The 19930-nt window shown below is 40.5% G+C and overlaps 1 protein-coding gene and 1 long non-coding RNA gene across 7 annotated transcripts in view; both read left to right on the plus strand.

Moving 5' to 3' along the window:
- Positions 1-19930, plus strand: part of LIMS1 (LIM zinc finger domain containing 1) — a 143104-nt gene that overhangs the window by 53441 nt on the left and 69733 nt on the right. The window contains exon 1 of one of the 6 annotated variants that reach the window (XM_017541136.2): positions 5505-6163. The exons of 2 other annotated variants lie outside the window; for them this stretch is intronic. The gene's annotated coding sequence lies outside the window, so the exon portion shown is untranslated. Of the gene's footprint in view, positions 1-5504; positions 6353-19930 lie in introns of those variants that run through there. 3 more of the 6 variants (XM_017541134.2, XM_017541139.2, XM_017541138.2) reach the window with 3 other exon arrangements.
- On the plus strand, positions 15580-18153 carry LOC119473088. The gene is made up of 3 exons (XR_005202263.1): positions 15580-15590; positions 16160-16161; positions 17892-18153. It is a non-coding gene; the product is annotated as an uncharacterized LOC119473088 (long non-coding RNA).

Consider the following 19930-nt stretch of genomic DNA (forward strand, 5'->3'; position numbering starts at 1 on the left):
AAGACGGAGTTTTGTTGCCCAGGCTAAAGTGCAATGGCATGATCTCGGCTCACCACGACCCCCAACTCCCGCTCCCGGGTTCAAACAATTCCCCTGCCTCAGCATCCTGAGTATCTGAGATTACAGGCATGTGCCACCACGCCCAGCTATTTGTTGTATTATTAGTATAGACAGGGTTTCTCCATGTTGGTTAGGCTGGTCTCGAACTCCCAGCCTTACGTAATCCACCTGCCTCTGCCTCCCAAAGTGCTGGGATTACAGGTGTGAGCTACTGCACCAATTGTTCTTTTATATTCTATTTAGAAGCTCAAATCCTTTAAGACAATGGTTAGAATATATTACAAGGGGTTTTGTGGGTTTTTTGTGTTTTTTTGAGAGGGAGTTTCACTCTTGTTGCCCAGGCTGGAGTGCAGTGGCGAGATCACAGCTCACTGTAACCTCTGCCTCCTGCATTCAAGTGATTCTCCTGCCTCAGCCTCCTGAGTAGCTGAGAATCTTACCAGGGGTGCACTACCACACCTGGCTGATTTTTGTATTTTTTTTTAAGTAGAGATAGGGTCTCACCATGTTGGCCAGGCTGGTCTCAAACTCCTGACCTCAGATGACCCACCCACCTCAGCCTCCCAAAGTGCTGGGACCACAGGCATGAGCCACCACGCCTGGTTCAAAGGGTTTTGTTTTTAAATGAGAGACGGTTAGTAAACTAAACTAATTGTTTTCCCAAGTGACATAGGGTATATACATAGAGATGAATATGATGAACCTTTTGGGTTATAAATGTCTTTTGTAACAAGGACCTATGAAGATTATATAAAGGTGAAGACACTGAGTAGCACTTGATAGATTCATTGAATCAAGTCAGGTGTAATTATCACAGATTTTTTTTAAAGTCCCAGGAAGAAAAAATATAAGCAAGTATATTGGGCATTGAACAAATTTTTAAAACGATCTATGTCTATTCAGAGTATTCTATCCTCTTATTTTGTTGTTGCTCTTTCTTTCTTTCTTTCTTTCTTTCTTTCTTTCTTTCTTTCTTTCTTTCTTTCTTTCTTTCTTTCTTTCTTTCTTTCTTTCTTTTTTTTTTCTTTGAGACAGAGTCTTACTCTGTCACTCAGGCTGGAGTGCTGTGGTGTGATCTTGGCTCACTGCAACCTCTGCCTCCCAGGTTCAAGTGATTCTCCTGCTTCGGCCTCCTGGGTTACCAGGATCACAGGTGCGTACCAACATTCCCCGCTAATTTTTTTATTTTTTTAAGTAGAGATGGGGTTTTGCTATGTTGACCAGGCTGGTCTTGAACTCCTGACCGCAAGTGGTCTGCCCACGTCGGCCTCCCAAAGTACTAGGATTACAGGCATGAGCCACCCAGCTGTTGTTTCTGTTTCTATATGAGACTAATAAAGGACAAAAAGAAGCATGGCAAGGGATGCATGAAAAAGGCTGGTTCTTCTAAAGGTTCCCAGACCATAGCTGGAGATAATACAGGATCATAGCTCCATCTGCTGGAGAGAAGCAAACCCACTCTTGCCCAGTCTATAAATGAAAGTGATCACTCCATAATCATAGCGAGCCAACCTGTGTTTGCTAAGCATTTGCTATGCACTGGCTAACACCTTGTCAGGCGTAGGGTAGCAGTGGAAAAACATAAGCATGTTCCTTGTTCCCACCATGCTTAACCCTGAGAGGCCTTCTGCTATCAAGAAGAAGACTTATTTTAGCTGGTATGCTTTTGCATTCTAGGTTCCCCTCCTAGACTTTTCCTTGGGTGACTTTTAAAGCCATGTAACCTCATTCTGAGCTTCCTGTTCCTTATCAGAGGTAAGGAATAACAATGCCCCTCCTATGGGACTCAAGTTAGCTGAACTTTATTAAACGTCTAGTGTGTCTGATACGTAGAGGCCCCAGGGGCATAAAGATGAGTAGGAATCTAGACCCTGCCCTCCATGAGGTTAAACAAAGGAGTTCATAAAAGGATCCTCACAGAATAAATGAGAAGTCATAACAGGATCTCTGAGGAGGAGTGCGGGATTCAGGCAGGAGAGTGGACTGGGAAGGTATGGGCAGGTTTTCTGAATTGTTTGAGAATGTGAGCATTAGTGAAGGGAATCCCTTCCCAGCCAAGGTCAGCATGAGCAGAGCATGGAGATGGGGGCCTGTGTGGTGTGTGTGTGTACCTCTTAGGCTATGTAAAGTGAGTGGCAGGAAGTGTCCAGGGTTGAGGGTTTGGGGATGTAGATGGGGCCAGGCAGGGCCTGGCGCAGTAGCTCATGCTTGTAATCCCAGCTCTATGGGATGCCAAGGCAGGCGAATCATTTGAGGTCAGGAGTTTGAGACCAGCCTGGCAACATGGCGAAACCCCGTCTCTACTAAAAATACACAAATTAGCCAAGTGTAGTGGTGCACGCCTGTTGTCCCAGCTATTTAGGAGGTTGAGGCAGGAAAGTCACTTGAACCCAAGAAATGGAGGCTGCAGTGAGCCGAAATTGCTCCACTGCTGTCCACCCTGGGCAACAGAGCACAACTCTATCTCAGAAAAAAGATGGACCAGGTGATGTAGGGTTTTGTATGTTACCTTAAGGGGTGTTGACTATGTCCTGAGTGCAGTAGAGAATCAAGCAGAGTAATGATAGCAGGTTCCTTAGAGAGACCACTTGCTGGCTGTGCCTTTTGTATTTGATTGAAGGGGACCAGGCTGGAGACAGGGACTCCACTTAGGAGGCTATGGCAGCAAACCAAGTGAGTAACAATGAAAGCTGGACTGTAGTGGGTGAAAATAGGAATGAGGTGGGGCAGAGGGACAAGTTTGAGAGCTACCCAGGATCAAAGTTAGCAGCAGTGGGTGACTGAAGATAAGAAGCCAGAGACGACTAGGAGATTCTTAGCTTGTGTGCCTAGTTGGATAATGTTGCCATACCTGAGAGCAGACACATTAAGAAGAATTGGATTTAGGCATGATGGGTGGGGAGTTTATTTTAGGCCACATGAGTTTGAGTTGACTGTGAAAATGTCTATATGGAGACATCAGCAGACAATTCGGTGTATGATTGTGAAGTTCAAGAAGGTCCAGCCGGTGCCCCTAAAAGGGAGGGAGTAGTTCAGCCATGAAGAATGTTGAAGTCATCAGGAACAATGTGCACAATGAGAGGAGCAGAGAGCCAAGGTCAGGCTGGAGAGTAGCCATACCTCCAGGCAGGCAGAGGCAGAGGCTCCTGCAAAGGAGACAGTGATGGGATGACGAGAGGGACAAAGGTATGATGGTCTGGAAGCCAAGGGAACAGAAAAATCTGGGGGTAAGCAGCATTTAAAAATGTCAAATGTAAGATGAGGACTGAAAAATTTCTTCTGGATTTGGCTTTTAAAAGCTAACTGTGACTGTAAGAGGTGTTTCCAGGCTGAACACAGTGGCTCATGCCTGTAATCTCAGCACTATGGGAGGCTGAGGCAGGCGGATCATGAGGCCAAGAGATAGAGACCATCCTGGCCAACATGGTGAAACCCCATCTCTACTAAAAACACAAAAATTATCTGGGTGTGATGGCATGTGCCTGTAGTCCTAGCTCCTTGGCAAGCTGAGGCAAGAGAATCACTTGAATCCGGGAGTCAGAGGTTGTAGTGAGCCAAGATTCGCACCACTGAACTCCAGCCTGGTGACAGAGCAAGACTCCGTTTCAAAAAATAAAAAACAGGTTGGGCACAGTGGCTCACGCCTATAATCCCAGCACTTTGGGAGGCCGAGGCAGGTGGATCACAGGGTCAGAAGTTCAAGACCAGCCTGGCCAAGATGATGAAACCCTGTCTCTACTAAAAATACAAAAATTAACCAGACATGGTGGCAGGCGCCTGTAATTTCAGCTACTCGGGAGGCTGAGGCAGGAGAATTGCTTGAACCTGGGCGGCAGAGGTTGCAGTGAGCCGAGATCGCACCACTGCACTCCAGCCTGGGCGATAGAGTGAGACTGTCTCAAAAGCAAAAAACAACAAGAGATGTTTCCAGATTGTAGTAAGTTGATGAGTAAATAAGAGTTGAGACAACTTTTAGAAAATGGTGCCTGAAAAGTGGGGAGAGGCATGATGGTAGCTGGAGAGTGACTCAAGATAGACTCATTTTAATGTAGCAGAAACTGGAGCCTGTTTACAAACTCTTTGTGGGAAAGGGCCCACAAAGAAGGAAAGTGGCTGTCTGGATGTGAGTTTATGGACTGACATTGAACAGACCTTGTTGGGACTGAAGGCCCAAAGAGTAAGCATATGGGTGGAGGTAGTTGAAAAGGAACCTTCCAGATGATCTGTTTTCTTCATGAAGAAGTAATATCCACCGAGAGAAGAAATTGATGAGGTCGATTATAGAAAGACTCTCAAGAATGGTAAGATAGTCCTTAGTGGGAGTGGTGCATGGCTTCAAGAAGAGGGTTGATGGGACCCATCCATGAGTAAAGAAGTTAACGGCAATGCCAGTCCGCCCAGGATGTTCTGCTGGGGCACAGAAAAACATCCAGTTTCCTTCCTTTAGATTTTAACTGCAGCATCATGAGCTGCCTTCCTAGAGGGAATTTTATATTTCGGAGCTGTAGCTCAGAAGACTTACGTTCTCTTTTCCTCCTCCCAAGAGAGATCACGGCTGCTTCCCAGGGTTTATCTCCATGACATAGAACTGTCCCTGCTGGGAATGCGGGAGGGAACTGCTTCCCACTCGCAAGCAGTCTTTTCACTTCCAGCTTCCATCTGCCTTCCTCTCCCACCTCCCAAAATCAAGTAAATAAATGAAAGCCAGAAAAACATTCTGGCTGGAATTTTATTGCATTTAATATTGTATGAGAGCTTCCAAACCAGCTCTGATGGTTGAATTTCAGACTACATGAAGGCGAAGCCTGTGAGGTTCCTCCAGGAGTGCTGGGCAGAACCCTGAGTTTTAGAACTCCCTCTGCTTTTAGCTTGTCTTGTATGTGCTCTTTCACTCTTTCAAGCACTAAACCCTTCACTGTAAATAGTCACCCACCAAGGTGCCCTCGGGTTATAGCTTGTTACTAGCCCTAAAAGTGGCTAGTACCCAGTCTCAATGTTGGATAGCAAGCAAAGGTGATGAGTTGTTTTCTTGGGTTTTTTGAGGTTTTGTTGTATTTTGTTTGTGTGTCTGTTTTTTTAGAGACAGGGTCTCCTATGTTGCCTAGTCAGGTCTCAAACTTCTGGCCTCAAGATCCTATCACTTTGGCCTCCCAAACCACTGAGATTGCAGGCTATTGTAAGCCACTGTGCCTGGCCATTTTCTTGTTTTTAAAGATTAACCTCAGTCAGGCCTTAATATCTAGAAATGCTATTATCATCCTACAAATGATTGCTCTATAACAAAGAAATTGGGTAAAGGAGCTTTCTTACTGTATTTTCAGTGAATCCAGGCAAGGACGCCTTCATTCATGAAACAGGAAGGCTGAATTAATTGCTCTCAAGTTTTTTTTTTTAGCTTCAACTAAAGATCCCCTTATTCTTCAGTGGAAACTTGGCGCTGAGGAGTCCCAGGAGGTGACTCAGTCAGCTATGTGTGGCCTCGGTGCTTTTTCTCTGCATTGTGTTTGTCAGGGATATCTGGGACAGAAAGAATAGTTTCCGCTGCTCTGGCAGCCAGAGCCTGGAGTGCCCGTCTCTAAGCTGGCCTGCGCCTTGCCACCGGAAGATGTAATATAAAGTAGCTGCTTGACCCCAAAGTAGCATTCAGAGGACACATAAAGAAGCTCCATTAATTCAAACATGTAGATATTGTAGAGATCCAGAGGGCCAGAGTCTGTCATTTGTTTAAAGTTACCTGTTTCTATGCTGATCATTATTCCTTTTTCTAAATATTTGTCTGCATGTTATATGTGCTTTGAATAAGTTTTTGGGTGAATTTCTTAAATTCATGAAGTATATAAAGTAACTTAACAGGATATGAGTTATGACATTTAGGGGTGTTGTCCTGTTGCTTCAGAACAGTGGGGTTATCATGTAACACACCATGTCACGTGATTTGACTAAATACAGGGAAAAAAAAACCTCAACTTGGTTTCATTGGCTCAAATATAGTTCAAGACAATGGAGACAAAACTAAGATGAGGAAGTTCTATACAGTTTAGGAAATAGGAGCTTTCAAAGATAACTCACAGTGATGTGAAACTGGCCTCCCAAACCCTGATAAGTAAGTTAAATAAGAGTAGGGGCCAGGAGGAGGGTTCTTTACTCTTAAATTAAGAGAAGGGGATCTGGAGGTGCCTGAGGTAGAGTGTTAGGTTTACAGACCTGGCCTGTGTATGTAAGGTGGAGTGGAAGTTTGAGAAAAGTTTAAGAGAAGAAATGGATGTGATCGCCTAAATCAGCCAAATACAGGGTATTGTATTTCTGGAGTTGTTTTCCTTATGATCTGTCTTTCTCAGTTACTTAAAAAGCAAATCTAAAGGATATTTGTTGAAACTCTATGCAGAAGGGGTCTTGGGTGAGTTGTAGCAACCTTTAGCCATGCTGATTAAAATTTTCTCCCTGCTGCAGAGGTTATGATTATGGTTCTTAAATCTTGTAGATGTGTATTTAATTACTGAAATATGTGAAAACTTTTTTGTTTTATTGGTTTCAAAGTAGGGTGGGTATGGAAGAGAAACTATGCCTTTTGTTTGCAATAAAAATTTTAAAACAATAATTGATCATCAGTATTTAGTGTCATATAGTTTACGTCCAGTTTATGCCCTGCAGAGCCTTCTACTATAAAAGACCTTAGTAATGCTTTTGGTATTTTATTACATTAAATTTTTTAAACATTATTTCTGCTGCCTAGTGTCTTTGCCGGGGGAAATGTAACAGTATGTTTAGTGAACTTTTGTCCTGCCATGGTAAGAAGAAAGCAGCTATAAATAAGGAGTTACTCTTACTCATTAACGTGAACTCTGTTAAAAAAAAAAAAAACAACTGCTGGTCATTCTTTTTTTAAGTTTTATTTTTAATTGACACATTTATTTATGGTGTACAATGTGATGTTTGGGTTCATATGTACATTGTACAATGATCAAATCAGGGTAATTAGACTATCAAGCACCTCAAATATTTACTACTTTTTTGTGATGACAACATTTAAAATCCTCTCGAGCTATTTTGAGATATACAATATAGTATTATTAACTATAATCACCTTGCTGTACAATAGATCACCAGAACTTACTCTTCTAGCTAACTAATTTTGTACCTGTTGACCAACTCTTCGTTTCATTGATTCTATTGTTTTTCTAGTCTCTTTTTTTTCATTTATTTCTGTTCTGATCTTTGTTATTTCCTTCCTTCTACTAACATTGGGCTTAGTTTCTTCTTTTTCTAGTTCCTTGAGGTGTAATGTTAGGCTGTTATTTGAGATCTTTTTTGATGTAAGTGTCTATTGCTGTAAACTTCCCTGTTAGTACTACTTTTGCTGCATCCCATAAATTTTGGTATGTTGTGTTTCCATTTTCATTTTTCATAAGATATTTTTATATTTCTCCTTTAATTTCTTCTTAATATTCCCTTAAATTTTTTCTTTGACTCGGTAGTTGTTTAGTAGCCTATAGTTTAACTTCCACATATTTGTTAATTTTCCATGTCCTCCTGTTATTATAGAATCTATTCTAGTTTCATACCATTGTGGTCAGAAAAGGCACCTGATATAGTATCAGTCTTCTTGACCTGTCCTGGAGAATGTTCCATGTGCACTTGAGAAGAATATGTATTCTGCTGCTGTTGGGTGGAATTTCCCTCAGCAGGCCATTCTTAAAGGAACTCTAATGCCTCAGACCTACATTTGGAAAACATTTATTAAGGGGTCATTATTTACCCACAAAATAATCTTACTTTACTACGTGACTTGCCTTACACAGTGGACTTCTTAGAGATTTAAATGTATTTATTTGCCAAAGCATTGATTTTACAGTTAATCTTCAAGAACATGATAACATTAAAAGAGATACCGATTGCATGTGTAAGGGAATTCTCTTATATAGATGTATGTCCTGTGTAAGTACGTGTGTATATGTATACATTCACACACATAATCAGGAAATAAGGAATAGTTATAATGAACAGGAGAACAGAAGCGTTTTTATGGATAGGAAAGAAAACGTTAAAAAGAGGATGATCATTTTAATTTGGTCTTTCAGTTGATAAAAAGGGTACATAACTTTAGTTTCCAAACAACAAGGCACTGTGCACAGCTGATAGAATGAAAATAGAATGAAATATTCTGAATGAAAATACTTGGTGGTGTTTTAAAAATATATCAAAAATAACTAAACATCAGGCCATCACAAGTAGTGTCAAGTTTTTGAGGCTAACCAAAAAGAGGGGGGATCCCTCTGTAATTCTTAAGAGATGGCACCATGGAGGTAATGACTTTAGAGTTGAGCTTTGAAGAATTTGACAAATGATGGAAAAGAGTCTTGTTTTAGGCAGAGTTGGCAACAGCTTGAGCAAAGGTTTGTAGGTCAATGTTACTTCTCTGTTCAGAAGCCTCCATTACCTTTGCATCTGTCTGGATCTATGCCCTGCCCTATTCCTTTCTATGCTGTGTTTTCCCCATTAGCCTGGAAGATTTGTTAAAGCAGGGGCTTTGTTTTACTTGTTCACCTCTGTATTCCAAGTGCCCAGAGCTGTAAATGCTCAATAAACAAGTGTTGATTCAATGAAATTCAAAAATGATCTGTACTGGAATGTTTGAAGGATAAGAATGGCTGGGAGGAAGGGTGTATGTGGAGTATTGGTCTTGAATGCAGTGTTAAGTTTGGGGACATTAGGGCAGCAACTATAATGTTGCCATGAAGTGATTTGCTAATATTACAGTGTAGAGAATGGATTAGAAGGACTAAAAAGCAAGATAGTAATACCATACAAAAGGGTGTGTCAGTGGGTCCTTCATTCAGTTGACATTTGAGTGTTTGCCCATGCTAAGCACTGTGTTAGGTTCTGGGGACACAAAGATGACTGAGAAGTGGTTTCTGTTGGTAATTCCAGATGTATGAACATCCTGTAGCAAAGGACTGAGCAAATGATGTGGTGGGGCCTGAACCTGGGCCTTGTCAGAGGGGTGGGAAGGAGTATGAAGTCTCATTGATAGTTTCTTGATGTCAGCAGTTCTGAGAGTTCTGAGAGAAAAGAGGAAGCCTTCAATGAAACGTAAAAAAAAAAAAAAAAAAAAAGATTGATTGATTGATTAATTGATTGACAAGATCTTGCTCTTGTCACTCAGGCTGGAGTGCAGTGGCGTGATCATGGCTTAGTGCAGCCTTATCCTCCTGGGCTCAAGCGATTCTCTTGTCCCAGCCTCCCAAACACCTGGGACTATAGGCACACACCACCATGCCTGGCTAATTTTTAAAATTTTTGTAAAAACACAGTCTCACTATGTTTCCCAGGCTTGTCTTGGCCTCAAGAGATCCTCCTGCCTCAGCTTCCCAAAGTGCTGAGATTACAGGCTTAAGCCACCATGCTTGGCCCTTTAAGGGAAATTTTTTTAATGTTTTAGGTTTTTTTTGTTTTTGTTTTTATTTTGTTTTTTTGAGATGGAGTCTTGCTTTGTCAGCCACGCTGAAGTGCAGTGGCGCGATCTTGGTTCACTGCATCACTACAACCTCCGCCTCACGGGTTCAGGCGATTCTTCTGCCTCAGCCTCCTGAGTAGCTGGGATTACAGGCACGTACCCCCATGCCCAGTTAATTGTTGTATTTTTAATAGAGGCAGGGTTTCACCATGTTGGCTAGGCTGGTCTCGAACTCCTGACCTCAGATGATCCACTTGCCTCAGCCTCAGGTGATCCACCCGCCTCCCAAAGTGCTGGGATTACAGTCGTGAGCCACCATGCCCAGCCTAGTTTTATTTTTTTTAATGCAAAGACTTACAGTGATTTTAAATTGGGTCTTGTCCAAAAGTTAGCAATATGTTGATTGACCCGTTAGTCTCAGTAGAAAGAGGTATACAGGAGCAGTGTTTTAGCTCTGAGTCAGTGTGTCACTTTTGAAACACAGTTTGTCAGAATAGTTGCAAAATGAAACGTTGATGTCCTCTAGAGTGCTTGATTAAATTTAGTGAAGTGGCATGTGGGGAGGTGTTTTATACCCTAAATGTAGCCACAAACGTATGGTAATATTGTTGGGAGAAAAGGATACTTTATCAGCCCAGATGATAGTTTGGGTTAGGACATATAGAATATGAAAAATTAAAAAATTAACTTACCAATTTTGTGGAAGCGCGGTGGGGAGAAGAGGCAGAGATTTCCTTAGCAGTATATTTATAGGGTTTAAAATGTACTATGCTAAAAGAAAGTTTGTTTGCAGCCTGGGAGCACATTTAGACTACCTAGTTCTTTGGGTTCAGCTGTTTATAATCTTTCTTGTCATTTATTTAACAGTTTCAGACCACAAGGAGCATATACTTTTCTCACTTGTTCTTTATTCATGAGCCTGTTTATCCTTGAAATACTGTGGTATAGTTGAAAGACCATGTTTAAATTTTACTTCTGCCATTTGTGTGATTTTGAACCTATTATTTAATATCTGAGTTGCAGATTCCTTATCTGTAAATGGCAATAGTATTTAATCTGTAAGTAGTGAGGACTAATTGAAATAGTGTATACGAAAGGATCCTAGCTTGATATTTGGTGGGACCTAGATGGCCAACAAATATTGTATTGTATTAATAGTAAAATATATATAACATTCACCTGTGAAGGACACTTGGGTTGTTTCCATACCTTGACTATTGTGAATAATGCTGCTGTGAACATGGGTATACATATATCTGTTTGCATCCTTGTTTTCAATTCTTTCGGATATATACCCATAATTGGAATTGCTGGGTCCATGTGGTAATTCTGTTTAACTTTTTGAGGAACTGCGAATTATTCTCGGCCTTTGTTTTTTAGTTTACTCTGCATCATTTATGCATTATCTCCTTTAAGATCCAGAACTACTAGAGTTCAGGGTTGAAAACAACCAAATTCACTTTAGTGTCTGGTAGTCTCATGGTTTTTCTACACTTCCAAACATTTGCAAACCTCATCCAAGCCTCCCACCGTCTGACTGCTGCTGTGAAGAAAGCCATTCTTCTTTCTTTTGCTTTTTTCCTTCTTAAATCTTCTCCCCTTCTACTGCCTTTTCTTTCCCTCACTAATTCTTTCCTTCTCACCCCTTGCCTTCTAAAAAGGAATGCTGGGGAAGACGTCTTGCAGGAGTTTCTCCTTCTTCCCCACTCTCAAGCCTACCCAGACCTGCAGTTGCTGTCTTTGTGAAAAGGGACATAGAGGCAGAATGACATCCAGATGTTAGATTACATCAATTTACAATAAATTTTAATTTAAGTCAGATTTTCAGAACAATTAGCACCTGTATAATGCTAAAAAGTGCCAAGTATTTGGGAAAGATTGGGTGGGGAATGAGAAAATAGCATCATCTGTGGGGGGAATTCAACTGTCAGGGCCACCAGCCCAGCACACTGCTGGCAACAGCTGAAAAGAAATAATAAAGTGAATTTTCCACAGACAAACCAGCCAGAAATAAACACCAGACTCACAAGTCAGATGTCATTTCTTAGTCATAAAAGGTACTTTTCATTCCCGTAATCCTGATTGGCCTGGTCAGTAATTAAGTCAACATTCGGTTTTATTTTACTTATTTCTAGGACCATTGTAGAATCCTTCAGTCATTACATATCTGGTGAGACCCTAGTGGTAAGTAAAGGATATCTATGCACGTGAGGGGAAGGAAGTGTTCACACATGAGATAGCTAGAATAGTAACAAAGCTCCCTTTAAAATCAGGCAATAGCAATGAGCTACTGGTAACAGTCCTAAGGAGAAAATGAGCAGCAACCAGAATTTTGAGATTAATTTTAATAATTTATTAGTGCATGGACCCCCAGAGAAGAGATGAGAAGGATATGGTCGACAAGTGGTAGGAATAAAAAATACAGCTGTGGGGAAGGGTAGCTTTTGTTTAGGAAGTTCGCCACACATCCCTGACTGGTAAGTTGTGGTGAATTCTGTGGAAGTGATTAGAATGGAGAAGGAACAAAGAGGACTGGAATCCAGACATTCCATGACTAACCCCAAGATGACTAAACCACTACTGAATGCACCCACAGAAAGGGAAGTGACATTTACTGAGAACATACTATGTGTTGCTGAATGCTAAAATGCTTTCTTTGTGTTCTCAGTCCTTACCAGTCTGTGAGAGGGGTTTATTTTGTCTGCATTATAGATGAAGAATCTTACCTGCAAATGAAGAAAGTTACCCGGCTGATAAGAGCTGGTTTGAAATGAAGGGATTCCAGGGTTTCTTTCTACTGAGTTTGGGCAGGGTCTGCCTGAGTTTTCAGAGCCTCATCCTCAAAGTCTTTTGGGCTATATGTCTTTATTCAGTAAACAGCGTTTATTATATTATCTATAATGGTGCTATCCTGTAGAAATATAATGTGAGCCCCATCTGTAGTTTAAGATTTTCTAGTAGCCATTTACAACAGGCAAAAAGAGAGAAGGATGATTAATTTTAATAATACGTTTAATTTAACCCAGTATATCAAACTGTCATCATGTCCAAGCTGTATACATATCATGTCATCAGCATTGTAAAATTACCAAGAGACTCCACTGTGTACTTTATATTTAAAATCCATCTGAATTCGGACTAGCCACATTTCAAGTTGCTGCGTGTGGCTACTGGCTACTAAAGTGGACAAGCATAGCTCTAAGAAAAAGGTAGAGAGACTCATCCTAAAAAAAAAAAAATCGAAGGTAGAGGCCCTGCCTTGAAGCCATTGAGAGAAATTATTGTCGGGCGAGAAAGCAGCTTCACCTGAGAATGGAAAGCTCTTTGGAAGGAAGGTACCATACATAATAGCAGGGCTGCTCTTAAAAGGAAAAATGTGACCATATCGTGAGAGGACATTATTGGGCTATTTGTGGAGAGCAGTAAGGTCATGCCGACCTTTATCACCACTGCCAGTCGAGACCACAGGAAGGCTCTGCGGTGGTGACTGCTAGATGCTGAACCATATTTGGGCGGGGGTTGGGAGGAGGCTGTCTTGGCAAATCTACTAACCATTAGGAGTGGAAACCACAGCCTTTAATGTATGTGTGGATGTTGTTCCCAAAGAATCTTTTCTTCCAGTGCCTTTTTTGGATGGAGAGGTATGATGTCTGCTTGAGGAAGTAAGCCTGAACAAACTACCTTATATGGGAATTCCCAGACCTCAGCTCCACCCGGAGCAAGATAAATGATGGTTTCAGATTGCTATTCCAGCAAAACAGGGACCATCTTATATTTATAAAATATTCAGTCATTTCCTCCATGCTTTCTTACTTTAAAAAATGTTCTTGAAATTTTCCCTTGGTCTTCTTTCTTCTTGTGATTCTGCCTACTTTGTTGTCTTTGTCCCGCTTAACCACTTTCTTCAGTTTTTCCCATTATACTTGGTTTATTTTGTTGTTGTTGTTGTTGTTGTTGTTGTTGTTGTTGTTTTGTAGTCAACTATGTACTAGGAATCAGTGTACCCCCCAGGTCCTGCTCTTGGGTCTCAGCTATGGGACGTTAATTCTGTTCCTTCATCTGAAAAATGAGAAGGATTAGAAATAGAGTCCTTTATAATCTTTTAGGGCCCTCATTTTGTAGCTCATTTGGAGCCTTATTTTTTTTATTGTGGTAAAAAACACATAAAATCTACCATCTTAATCATTTTTAAACTCAACAGTTCAATAGTATTAAGTACACAACAAGTTGCTACCTATAATAAAATGTCAAATAAGATCTGGAGGGTTGAGGAAAACCTGAGGTTATCTCTGGTAGGTGGAAGGCTTAAGCTGGAGTGGCTCCCTGAGAGCAAAGATCAGGAGTAAGGCACAGTCTCCTAGTATTCACTTGCAGAAGTGACCTAAAATTACTAAAAGAATGTGTGTCCAGGCTTTGGCATTCTACCACAGACATAGAAAGACCTGATACTGTTTTGACTTCCAGTGTCCCAGTAGACATTCAGCAGCCAACATTTGTATAATACTTTATCTTTCTCAACTTATTTCTAATTAATCATAATTAATACCATTAGTATTATTAACAATTAATTTGTAATTCTTACAAAAGAGTGTGAGGTAAATGAGCATATGCGGTCTTTGATTTACAAAGGAGGAAATGGAAGGGTCTGTGGAAGATGAGCTGGAGGTCACGCTGTAGTTGTGGAAGGGACAGGAAAGCCAGAGAGTGGCTCAGGAGCCTGATGATATATGTGATGACAACATTTTTAAAATAAGAGGTGGGCAAAATGGGAATACACTTTTAGAAAGATTAACATAAATGTGATGAAATGATTTACAGAACAAATCAATGGAATTCAGTTAGGTTTCAGATTTTATATTCCCGATTAGGAGTATACATAAAGAAAGGGCATGTTGAGGAAATAAGCATTTCAAGTACTTGTGCCTATTCGTAGGTTAATTAATTTCCATATGAAACTTTTTTTGCGGGGACAGAGTTTCGCTTTTGTTGCCCACTCACTGCAGCCTCCTGGTTTCAAACGATTCTCCTGCCTTAGCCTCCTGAGAAGCTGGGATTATAAGCATGCGCCACCACACCCGGGTAATTTTTGTATTTTTAGTAGAGGCAGGGTTTCTCCTTGTTGGTCAGGCAGATCTCAAACTCCTGACCTCAGGTCATCCGCCTGCCTCAGCCTCCAAAAGTGCTGGGATTACAGATGTGAGTCACCATGCCTGGTCGAAATATTTTAATTTGACCTTTTTTTTTTTTAAACTCACAGGCCACTTTGAGACTCTAACACTTAAGACCTTCATAGAAAAAATGCGCAAAGGCACATGCATAGAAAGTTTTTGTATAACTTCAAGGAATTCATGTTCCTGGCCCCCACCACAGCAACACATGATTGTAATGATGATTGCATTTCTGAAGACTTCTAAAGCCTTTTTTTGGATAGAAGAGTTTAAATGTGAATTCTTGCAAATTGAATAAGCAGCAAATTCCTAGCTGTCACTAGAGGGTGATGTTTTCTAGCATACACCAGGTCAAGTTCTTTCTGGCGGGTTACCATTGTAGGTTCCTCTGTGTGTGTGTGTGTGTGTGTGTGTGTGTGAGAGAGAGAGAGAGAGAGAGAGAGAGACAGACAGACAGACAGAGAGACGGGCACACACACACAGACTGTCTCTACCTGCACAACTAAAAAAATCTCTCTATGCATGTTTCTTTTTTCTCCTTTTCCCTTATTTATAATACAAGCAGAAATGCTATTATTTTAAAGCCTTCTCCCACATGTTCTACAGATGAATTCTGAACATTTTCTGATATATCCTTGTTTATCATCATCCTGGAAATAGCTACCAATTATGAGCACCCACTGTGTGGTTGGCTGTGCACTAGGTGGCTTATGAACTTTACCCCTCATCCCTACAACTGCAGGGTGTGCCGCGTTATAGATTAGGACCTGATACATAAGTAGCTGGCTCAAAGCCCTCCATCTACTAAGTTTGCCAGTATATCATCAGTTCATAGTAAACTAAAGTGTCTACTTTATCTAAACTGTTTAGTTTATAAATGAATTTTTGTCACCTGGTAGGTCTTAGATGTGATTTGAGGGGCATAGAAAGCTCTTTCTGCTCAAAAATATCTCTCACTGTGGTTGAAACTTCTATGTTGCCAGTCAAAATATTGAAGGTAACTATCAAGTGAAGATGTTTTGTGGGGAGCTATAGTTTCAACCATTAACATTTTATTTAGTTTAAGTTAATCAGACTTTTTGTTGTTGCTACAGCTTTAATAAAATTGACATAAACTTGTGACTTTGTATAGACTAGAGAAAGGAAAGATTGATTAGAACTATATTTGAAAGGAAAGGTTGAAGGTAGGGCAGACAGATGGATAGCTTTGCAGATAGCAGGACACTAAGGACAAAACAGCTAGTTCAGTATTTTGCTTAGGATTAAGCCCTGATGGTTAGATACTAGCCATTTGGAGAGGGAGATATCCTTTTGGGAAAACAGAGGGAGTGTGGGAGTGAGGCCCTGGCCAGGCAATATGTGCCAGTCAGACACTATTCATTTCTTCTGTCATTTAAGCCAGTAAAGGCATCATGGAAACTGTGTCTATTTCTCCTTTCATTGTAAACGTTGCCCTGGTCCTTTTAAAAAGCTATAGTTGTGTGAATCTTTAAGGTACTCCTTCAGGAATTGTGGTATCCGCTGTTTTGTTTAAGGAGTTAGCATCTTATAAAGAAAAATCTGTTTTCTCAAGGCTCTGTAGTAATGATATTTTGTTTAAGTTTGTCAGATATGGTATTTAGTTCTTCTTATTGAGCAGGAGTCTCTAAACTTCAGTCTATGGGCCAATCTACCTCCTGTTTCTGTTTATTTATTTTATTGAGGATGTATCTATCCCCTCAAGCATTTATTCTTCGTGTTACAACCAATCTGATTATATTCTTTTAGTTTTAAATGTCCAATTAAATTATTATTGGCTATAGTCACCCTGTTGTGCTGTCAAATTCTAGGTCTTATTCATTCTTTCTAACTTTTTGTACCCATTAACCATTCCCTCCCCAGTTCCCATCTCACCACTACCCTTCCCAGCCTTTGGTAACCATAGTTTTACTCTCTGTGTCCATGAGTTTAATTGTTTTGATTTTTACATCCCATAAATAAGTGAGAACAAGTAATGTTTGTCTTTCTGTGCCTGGCTTATTTCGCTTGTCACAATGATCTCCAGTTCCATCCATGTTGTTGCAATGGCAGGATCGCATTCTTTTTTATAGCTGAATAATACTCCATTGTGTATAAGTACCACATTTTTTCTTTATTCATTCATCTGTTGATGGATATTTAGGTTACTTCCAAATCTTGGCTATTGTGATCAGTGCTGCAATAAACATAGGAGTATAGATATCTCTCTTTGATATGCTGATTTTCTTTCTTTTGTGTATATACCCAGCAGTGGCAGTGCTAGATCCTATGGTAGCTCTATTTTTAGTTTTTTGAAGAACCTCCATACTGTTCTTCATAGTGATTGTACTAATTTAGATTTCCACCAACAGTGTACAAGTGTTTCCTTTGCTCCACATCCTCACCAGCATTTGTTATTGCCTGTCTTTTGGATATAAGCCATTTAACTGGGGTGAGATGATATCTCATTGTAGTTTTGATTTGCATTTCTCTGATGATCAGTGATGTTGAGCATTTTTTCATATATCTGTTTGCCATTTGTATGTTTTCTTTTGAGAAATGTCTATTCATATCTTTTGCCCATTTTCTGATCAGATTATTATATTAGATTTTTTTCCTATAGAGTTGTTTAAGCTCTTTATATATTCTGGTTATTAATCCTTTGTCAGATGGTTTGTTTGCAGGTATTTTCTCCCATTCTATGGTTGTCTTTTCACTTTGTTGATTGTTTTCCTTTGTTGTGCGGAAGTTTTTTTTTTTTTTTTTTTTTGGTGGAGTGTCACTCTGTCGCCCAGGCTGGAGTGCTACGGTGGGATCTGGCTTACTGCAACCTCCACCTCTCAGGTTCAAGTGCTTCTCCTTCCTGCCCCAGCCTACCAAGCAGCCGGGGCTACAGGCACGTGTCACCGCACCCGACTGATTTTTTGTATTTTTAGTAGAGACAGGGTTTCGCCATGTTGGCCAGGCTGGTCTCAAACTCCTGACCTCAGGTGATCTTCCCACCTCGGCCTCCCAAAGTGCTGGGATAACAGGCGTGAGCCACCCCACCCGGCCTTCCAGAAGCTTTTTAACTTAATGTGATCCCACTTGTGCATTTTTGCTTTGTTTGCCTGTGCTTGTAGGGTATTACTCAATAAATTTTTGCCCAGACCAATATCCTTGAGAGTTTCCCCAACATTTTCTTATAGTAGTTTCATAGTTTAAAATTTTAGATTTAAGTCTTTAATTCATTTTGATTTGATTTTTGTTTATGGTGAGAGGTAGGGGTCTAGTTTCATTCTTCTGCATATGGATATCCAGTTTTCCCAGCACCATTTATTGAGGAGTCTGTCTTTTCCTCAGTATATGTTCATGGCACCTTTGTGGAAAATGACTTCACTGTAGGTGTGTGGATTTTGTTTCTGGGTTCTCTGTTCTGCTTCATTGGTCTATGTGTCTGTTTTTATGCTAATATCATGCTGTTTTGGTTACTGTGGTTCTTTAGTATAATTGGAAGTCAGGTAATGTGATTCCCCCAGTTTTGTTCTTTTTGCTTAAGATAGCTTTGGCTATTCTGGGTCTTTTGTGAATCCATATAAATTTTAGAATTGTTTTTTTCTTTCTTTCTTTCTTTCTTTTTGAAATGGAGTCTCACTCTGTGACCCAGGCTGGAGTGCTTGACTTGATCTCTGCTCACTGCAACCTCTGTCTCCCGGGTTCAAGCGATTCTCCTGCCTCAGCCTCCTGAATAGCTGAGATTACAGGCACCCACCACCATGCTGTTCTATACGGGAGATGCACAAGGGGGGAAGAAAACACACACACAATACCTTTAAGGGTAAATAAGCTTTATCCCATGTGAAAAAAAAAAAAAATATATATATATATATATATATTTTGTTGTTTTGTTGTTGTTGTTGTTGTTGTTGTTGTTACACTCACCAGACTATGGAGGATTCACCACCAGTCCGGGAAGCAACAGTGTGGGCTCCAGAGTCGTTCTGTTGATATGATGTATCACATTGATTGATTTAACATACTGATTAATTTGCATGTGTTGAACCATCTGGCATCCCAGGGATAAATCCCACTTGATTACAGTAGAATGATCTTTTTAGGATGTTTGCATCAAAATTCATCACAGATACTGACCTGTAGTTTTCTTTTACTTTTTTTTTTTTTATTATTGAGGCAAGGTCTCGCTCTGTCACCCAGGCCAGAGCGAGTAATTCAATCATGGCTCACTGAAACCTTAATCATCTGACTTCAAACAATCCTCCCACCTCATCCTCCTGTGTAGCCAGGAGTATGGGCATGTGCCACCATGCCCAGCTAATTTTTGTATTTTTTTGTGGAGACAGGGTTTCACCGTGGTACCCAGGCTGGTCTGGAAGACCTGGGTTCAAATGATCTGCCTGCCTTGGCCTCCCAAAATACTAAGATTTACAGGCATGAACTATTCATCCAGCCAGGTTTTTTTTTTTTCTTCTTCAATGTGTCTTTTTCTGGTTTTGTTATCAGAGTAGTATTGGCCTTGTAGAATGAGTTTGGAAATATTCCCCTCTCCTCTATTTTTCAGAATAGCTTCAGGAGATTTAGTATTAGTTCTTCTTTAAATGTCTGTAGCATTCAGCAGTGAAGCTGTCAGGTCCTGGCCTTTTCTTTACTGGGAGACTTTTTATTATGGCTTCAATCTCGTTACTTATTATTAGTCTGTTCAGGTTTTGGATTTCTTCATGGTTCAAATTTGGGAGGTTGTGTGTATCTAGGAATTTTCCCATTCCTTCTAGATTTTTTGATTTATTTATTTATTTTTATTTATTTATTTATTTTTGAGACGGAGTTTCACTCATGTTACCCAGGCTGGAGTACAATGGCGCGATCTTGGCTCACCGCAACCTCCGCCTCCTGGGTTCAGGCAATTCTCCTACCTCAGCCTCCTGAGTAGCTGGGATTATAGGCATGCACCACCATGCCCAGCTAATTTTTTGTATTTTTTTTTTAGTAGAGACAGGGTTTCACCATGTTGACCAGGATGGTCTCGATCTCTTGACCTCGTGATCCACCCGCCTCGGCCTCCCAAAGTGCTGGGATTACAGGCTTCAGCCACCGCGCCCGGCCCGATTTTTTGATTTATTAGCATATAGTTGCTCATGGTAGACACTAATAGTCCTTTGAATTTCTGTAGTATCGGTTATATTGTCTCCTCCCTTTTCATCTCCTTTTTTTTCTTCCCAGCAAATATATTCTATCATAGAATTTTTGTATTTTT

Source organism: Cebus imitator, unplaced genomic scaffold (assembly GCF_001604975.1).
Source record: "Cebus imitator isolate Cc_AM_T3 unplaced genomic scaffold, Cebus_imitator-1.0 Scaffold131, whole genome shotgun sequence".
NCBI classification, from domain to species: domain Eukaryota; kingdom Metazoa; phylum Chordata; class Mammalia; order Primates; family Cebidae; genus Cebus; species Cebus imitator.